Source organism: Crocuta crocuta, unplaced genomic scaffold (genome assembly GCF_008692635.1).
Source record: "Crocuta crocuta isolate KB4526 unplaced genomic scaffold, BGI_CrCroc_1.0 scaffold81, whole genome shotgun sequence".
Classification (NCBI taxonomy): Eukaryota; Metazoa; Chordata; class Mammalia; order Carnivora; family Hyaenidae; genus Crocuta; species Crocuta crocuta.
This window is the reverse complement of record NW_027527808.1, coordinates 2,763,568-2,771,471: the sequence shown is the minus strand read 5'-3', so window position 1 is coordinate 2,771,471 and position 7,904 is coordinate 2,763,568. Positions and strand designations below refer to the sequence as shown.

The 7,904-nt window shown below is 42.3% G+C and overlaps 1 long non-coding RNA gene across 1 annotated transcript in view; it reads right to left on the bottom strand.

The window, feature by feature from the left end:
• LOC144240144 (uncharacterized) overlaps positions 1-7,904 on the bottom strand; it is a 40,102-nt gene that overhangs the window by 31,981 nt on the left and 217 nt on the right. The window lies entirely within an intron of this gene.

Sequence of the window (7,904 nt, the reverse complement as noted above, 5' to 3'; positions counted from 1 at the left end):
TGAGGGTGGAGTCCAAAAAAAGACAACACAAAGAGCAGCATCCGCTCTCTAAGTTTTTTGAGGTGGTAGCAAAGGAAGGAAGATGGCTTTCTGAAAAAAACTCAAGCAACAAATGTCTCTGAACAGAGGCTCAAGCCCTAGACCGTTTATAATCTGATGGCAATCTGGAAAAACTGGATTATGAGCATACACCCTTGGCCCTGCCTACACAAAATGAACAATCCCTTTTCTCTGGCAACTGTCGGCCGTCTTCTGCAACACCACTATTTTCACGCAAGTCTCACGGTCCAAAACTGTTATGTAAGCCACAACACCTTCACATGAACTTATTTACTTTTAATAATTGAAAAAGTTCTTTTTGGCCGCAATGAAACCATAAATCTGGCCTGTTTTGCTTCAGTTCATTTGTTTGGAAGGCCATCTGGCAAGATGATTCAACACAATGCAGACAGACTCTTCCTCAGCACGAGTCAAATATTTTCTGTTTCAAAGTTGATGCTGTGCCTAAGGCTGGGCTGTAATTCTTTTTTCATTTTCTTCTCTTTGCTTTTTATAGCCACATAAACCAAGGATTTGACTTAGAACTTCTTGTACATGTTTATTCACCATATGATAATAATGTAATAAAACTGCTTCCAAATGCCACAGTTGAAAACCAGTGTCATAACTCTAGAGAGACCAGAACTAGCTGTAGACACTTCTGCCTTCTAGGACAGAGGGATCATTTGTCCCTAGGTAGGCAGGTCTTTGGTTTTGAGGAAAACACTTCAGAGAGCTTTGACAGTTCTTTTCAGTAGAAAGGGAAGAGGCTGTCTGGGCTAACCTGAATGGCCAATTTCTCTGCATAATACACAAATGGAATTTGGACAGTTGGGCAGCACACACGTGTGTGTGTGTGTGTGTGTGTGTGTGTATGTGTGTAGAGGATAAAGGACCTGGGACTGGAAAAGGAAGCAGGGATATCTGAGGAGAGCACAGTCCTGTCCAATAGAACCTTCTAAGATGATGGAAACGTTCTATGTGTTGCTCAATGTGGTAGCCACTAACCACATGTGGCTCTTGAGCATTTGAAATGTGGCAACATGACTAGAAATCCTAATTTTTAAAATTACTTAATTTAAATTTAAATCACCACATGTGGCTAATGGTTATCCTACTGGACATTGCAGAAAAGAGAACTCTTTACATGAATCCCTCCCCCCGCCCCCAGACCTGAGGCACAGAGAGCAGGGAGAGGCCTGAAAGCTTCAGAAAGAATCTCCCAGGGTAGGGACACTCAAAGATTTTCCAGAAGGTGATTAGTGAGTGATAGTCAATGTTAAGTTGCTGCTTGCTCTGTGTTTCCTTTCTGTTGTCCACAAACATTCGATAAGCATCTCCTATGCTGAAGTGACCATTCATCTGAGCTTGCCTGTGACTGCCACTTTGTGTCTGATGTCCTGGTGTATTTACTAACAGTCCTTGCTTTACCGAGTGTCCCACTTGGACAATGTATCATATCTACTCCCTTCTCATGCCCATAGCCTTGTATTGATGGTATTACAGAGATCTGGGGAAAGGAATGTAAAGAGAAGCTCAGGAATGTAAAGAGAAGCTCAGGCTTCCATTACCTCTCCCCAGCAGCCTTGTGCAAGAGCTCGGGGGAGGGGGAGGCAGAACCAGCAGCAGAATAGCCAAACAGCATGGCGGACCAGTCCATAGGGAGGTTGGCCGGGGCAGATGTGAGACCAAACCGCCCCTCCCCCAAGTAAACTAGGAGAGGGTGAAGGTGGGAAGAGAGAGGAGGGGGAGAGAGCCACTTACCGAAAAGGAAAGAGAAATATAGTTTCTATGGCATTCTCAAATATTCCCAAGAAAAGTTGAATAGATTAAATGTCTTTCCACTTCTCTGTGTTGGTAAAACCCAATATTAGAATGCAGAACACTCTACTACAGTTAAACTTGTAATAACACTTAAAAATTTTCAAGGCATAATTAAAGTTTAAAGTAAAATTATCTCAGACTTTCACAAAAATACAATAAAACCAAATTTCCACAAATAAGGTAAACCCAAAAGTTCTGTAGCCTGAGATTTAACTAAAATATACAATTTGGCATTGACTTCTAGATTTGGATCCAACATTGTGTGTGTGTGTGTGTGTGTGTGCATGTGTGTGTGGTCAGGATGCTTAAGATCTACTCTCTTAGCAAATTTCAAGTATATAATATAGTATTGTCTCCCCATTTCCCCTACCTACCAGGCCCTGTAAGCCACCATTCTACTCTGTTACTATGAGTTTGGCTTTTTTTTTTTTTTTAATGACTTAGGTTATGTCCATATCCTGGCCATTGTGAATAATGTTGCAATGAACATAACGGTGCAGATAGCTCTTCAAGATAGTGATTTTATTTCCTTTGGATAAATACTCAGAAGTGGAATTACTGAATGACTATGGCAGTTCTATTTTTTAGTTTTTTAAGGAACTCCATTTTGTTTCCAATGGTGGCTATTTCAAATTACACTCCCACAACAGTGCTCCCCTTTCTACACGTCCTTACCGACACTTGTTACCTCTTGTCTTTTTGATACTAGCCGCCCTGACAGGTATGAAGTGATTTCTCGTTGTGCTCTTATTTACGCTTCCCTGATGATTGGTGATGTTAAGCAACTTTTCACATGCCTGTTGTCCATTTGTATATCTTCTTTGGAAAAATGTCTATTCAGGTCCTTGCCAATTTTTGAATTACTTTTTTTGGTTCGGCTTCATGTGTGTTTTTAAAGTCTCACAGAACATTTAGTGATTCATCACTTAGTAGATTTGTAAATAAGAGCTAGACATTTTTACTACATCCATCTTAGATCCACTGTACATATAAAACATTTGAAGAATAATTCACTATCATTTACTTCCAGACATATCTAAGTTGTATTTTTGTCCTTTTTAGGACCCAACTAGATAAATGCCTAGTGTATATTCCACCTAAATATCACTGAGGTGATAGCGGCAAGAAACAGAATGGGGAAGTGATTAAGCAGGTGGGCTCTGGAATCAGACTTCAAGTCTGAATCCTGGTTCCACCAACTTAGTTTTCTCGTCTGTAAAATGGGGATACTTTTAGTAATTACGTAATGAGGCTGTTATAAGGATTCAATTAGATAATCCACATAAAGCCCTCAGCACCATTCCTGCCAAACATAATATGTGCTTCAGAAGTGCTAACTGTGATCATGATGATAATGAAGAAAACAATGATAATGAGTGATTATCTGTCTGTCCCTGGGTAAAGAGGGAGAGAGGAAAATGTGAGGCTTTAAAGAGAACCTTGAAAACAAGTTACAAAGACATACTTTAAAAAATGAGTCCTGGGGCGCCTGGGTGGCTTAGTCGGTTAAGCGTCCGACTTTCGCTTAGGTCATGATCTCTCGGTTCATGGGTTCAAGCCCCGCATCGGGCTCTGTGCTGACTGCCAGCTCAGAGCCTGGAGCCTGTTTCAGTCTGTGACTCCCTCTCTCTCTGACCCTCCCCTGCTCATGCTGTCTCTCTCTCTCCTAGAAAAAAAAAAAAAAAAAATTAAAAAAAAAAAAATGAGTCCTAGTTGAGGGTTCCCTGTTGCTGCTTTAATGAAACAACAACTTTGTAAGTCATTTGTCCCCCATTCCCCTTTCCACACACGGTGGTAAAATTCTGTTTTCTAATAAAATACGAAGTCCTTGAGGGAAGAGATACGCACATTGGCACATATTCGTATCCTGACAACTACCAAGAATATTTGAAATATGGAAGGTAATCCATAAATATGGATTGATATCAGTTATGCAACAGTTACTGACCGAGCATCTGCCAGCGACCAACACTGACTGCACCGGGCGCTGAGGACACACACCTGGCTCACTGTTGGGGTTTGGCAAAAGGAGAAGTTGCTCACACAAAGCCAGACTATTGTCATTTATGGGCAGGAAGAGAAGAAACCGGATTTTTGCCATTGACTTCCCATGATGTCCACTTTTTGTGGACAATAAGGGGAACTTGAGCACCCAGGAGCCTCTCCTAGGCTGGCTTCCCTGGGAGGCGGGGGGACAGCGCAGCTGTAGGGGTGCCCCCACTGCTTTTAGGGGCATACAGGTCACAGGTCGGAGATGAGACACTGGGAGCACACAGGTGCACGCAGAGGCCTCCCTAGCTTAGAAGCTCCATCCCTCAAGAACATCCCTCCCCTGGCATCATCCCACAGCCACAGCTTCCAGTCGGGAGGGGAGAGTCCAGCTGGTGCCCACCGTGCTCAGGAGGCCCCCAAGCTGTGCTTTCTCACCAGGCGGGTATATTCGTGCATGGACCTCCCAGTCTCAGCTCACCAATCCCAAAAACAGCCAGCGTTCACCTCTGTCATGTTTCCAGGCAAACAGAGCTAGGAACTTAACCCAAGGTCATTTCATTTTTCATAAAGAAGAGGAAACTATTTTGTTAACCTTTCACTCACAAATCCCCATTCTTGACCCCTTATCAAAAGTCACCGTGAGAGAGAGGTCTCTGATGCACCCTAAACACCACATAATTCTTCCCTCTCTCCTTCCTTGGACACTTTATGTCCCCTGTTGTAGCCAACACAATCATCATCCATCCAATCGTCCTCTGCATGGAATTCTTCCCATGGCTTTCCATTCCAAAGTCCAGAGTGTGACAATCAGGGCTCTTCAGAACCTAGACACGGTCTGCCTCCAGCCTCTTCCCCAGCCCCCTACCCGTTAGACAAAGACCATTTGTCATTCTCCCACATGCCATCATTAGAAAATACCTACAGCCTTTGTTCAGACCCGGAATAGCCTTCTACTGACAACCGGTCAGCCAAGAGCTTGAAAAACCAATTCAAGCATCACCTCTAAGACACAAACCTTGCATCCCCTCCCCCCCACCCCGCGTTCTCCCGCGGCACGCTGGCGGCCTCCCCTGCAGCACTGTCCATGGGGTGTGGTCCCTGTCACCCACAGAGCTGCTGCAAGGAAGAAGCCACACGCGATCCGTGTTGCCTTTCCAGAGTCACGGACGCGTCTTTGCACATGGAGTACCTCAAGGTCTATTGGCTTCAGTGCAAATAGTAGCGTTGAAGCTGTGCCTTAAGAAACTGGTAGAACTTCCGAGACAAACAAGGAGAAAGAGGCCCAGAAGCAAGAAAGTGGAGGCACAACAGTCCAGTCTGCTGACACGTGGGTCCCCGGAAGGAAACAGACATTTCAGATTCATTGGGATCCTAGCCTAGCCGAAGAGACTTAGCCTGGTATTTANATGCCACAATCAAGCCTCTAGGTATGATTATTTCTAAATGATAAGATACATAGATCATTTGGGAACAACAACAATAAAAAAAGAGTTTCTCAAATCAAGGCTCTAAAACGACACAAAGGATATATTGTAAGAAGTCCTAACATACTTTTTTGTGATTTCATCTGTCCTAATACACAATATTTAAAATGAGTATTTAAAATATTTAAAATACACAGTATTTAAAGGCTCAGGTCCTTGTGATAACAGCCCAACGGAGGAAACCATTGAGGACCATTATCAGTGCTACATAGCATGGAATCACTAGCCCACATGAATGCCACTTTTAGCTTCTAAGGCCCCCTCAATACCCTGTCATCATCCAGTCACAGTAATGAAATTATAAACACCTGACAAATGGACAAATAAAATAACAAATGAAAGGAGCTGGAACAGCCCACAGACCAAAATAACGCAAGGCTTTTGCAGTCAATCTCAAGTGTTAGGGGCTAAGAAAAATACTAGACAAGGTTACCCAATGTATCTTCTCTGCTTCTTAGGGGAAGGAATTTATTTTTTAATGTATTTCTGGAAATGAACAAAGCAAATACCTCCATGTGACTATACCCTCTCCTTCTTTCTTGTCTTATCTCACCAGAGGCAGACTGACCTTTCAGCCAATCAATCCCAGAATGATTCTTAAACACCTAAAATGCTGATAGTACTCTCTGACACTATGAGACAAAGGGGGCGGGGCATGAAGTTCCTGCCATTGAGAAATAAAGTTGAAAAAATTAAGCAATACAGTAAGGAGATTTCTCAGAAGCATTGTTGAATTTTAAAAAGTGAGATATAGGGGCACCTGAGTGGCTCAGTCAGTTAAGTATCTGACTCTGGATTTCGGCTCAGGTCATGATCTCATGGTTGGTGAGTTCAAGCCCCAAGTCAGGCTCTGTGCTGACAGCACGGAACCTGCTTGGGATTCTCTCTCTCCCTTGGGATTCTCTCTCTGCCCCTCCCCTGCTCTCTCTCTCTCTCCCTCTCATAAATAAATAAATAAACTGAAGAAAATTATTTTTTAAAGTGAGATATAGACTAAAATCGATATAATATGCTCCTATTTGTATAAAAATGTGTATATGATAAACATGTCTATATAGACGTGTTTTTGCATAGAAATGTTCTGAATCATACAAAAATAATACAAAAATTCATTGCTGGGGGTTACCTCTGGAGAGGTCTGGCATGATTTAAAAAGATGTTTTTAATCATCTATTATCTTATACTATTTGTCTACCATGTGCATGTGGTCCTTTAATTTTTTTAATTGTAAATACAAAAAAAAAAAGTGAAGCCATTTCACAAGTAGGAAACAATCGCAGTGAGCAGAAGAGAAACTAACATTTATTGACCAACCTCTATGCACCAGGCATACCTCTCGGCCACCTCCCACCCATTATTATCGCCCCGCGGGTGTGGCTGTGATGTTTCTAGCTGGAAAACAGCCTGAAAGCTCTCCTCTCGCTGTTTGCCACCTCAGTCAAACCCACAGTTGGCTCTGACTCCGAGCTTTTTCTAGCATATGGACTGCAGCCAAATTTGGATGGTTTCCCAGGGAGGGTAAATAGTGTGTTGGAGATTGAGTTAAAACAACCAAACTCCTTTTTAGCAAGCCAATGGGATCAATCCAGAGCTTGTAAAGTACTAACTAAATTGTTTTTAGTTCCTTTGATTGCTTTCTTCTTCTTGAAAACTGTAAAACACACACACCCTTTCCAACATAGGATCTGCTGCTTTAAGACCTATTTACCTCATGTAGAAACCAAGCACGCATGCCTTCTTTACTTCACTTGTACTGAGGGATGCAAAAAAAGTACTTTCTACTATTATCGTTGTTAATAAAACAAATTAAACTTTTGTGATATCTATAAATTAATGTATATTTCTATGAAACCCTTATCAAATGCTGCCCTCTAGTGGACTATTCAGTGAAAACCCTTCTAAAAATAGATTTTCCCTCAGGCTAAAGATGTTTTAAGAGAACAGATATAACGGATGCGCATCTTTTGAAATTAAATTTTCACCATCCAACTATAATTTCAATTAACTCTGCCCTTCATAAAATGTTGGCATTGTCATCGTTTCCTTAAATATCTTAAATATTTACCTTGCTAGGAAACATTTACCTTAACACACAGGTCTGTTTTCCAAGGGACCTGAGTTGACTTCACAAGCACCCTAATAAAATGGTAAATGTATAGTATTTCATAAAAGCTACTCTATAACTGTCTAGATAGTCATAATAATTTTAAAAGCATGTATCAGCGATCCCGTCCTGAGTCTTAATATTGTTAAAGCAGAGCTTCAAAGAGGAGCAGCTTTTACTATGGAAGGACATCTTAGCAAGAAAGCAGGAGGGCACCTGAGTTCGACGCCCCTGCTTCGGTGTCTGCAGCCACTTGGAAACTTCTGTCTTGCCTTTCTGCCTCATTGCCTGGAAGTCAGTCATCACTTAGTTTAAGATAACTTGGGACCCAAACACACACAGGCTGCCAAGCTCTCCAAGCTTTAAAACTTCTTCTCCCGCCAGACGATGCTTCGTGCTTCCAGTACACTCTCCCTTCCCGCACCCGCAGAAGTTCGGGAAGCTTTGCCTGGACCTCCGCC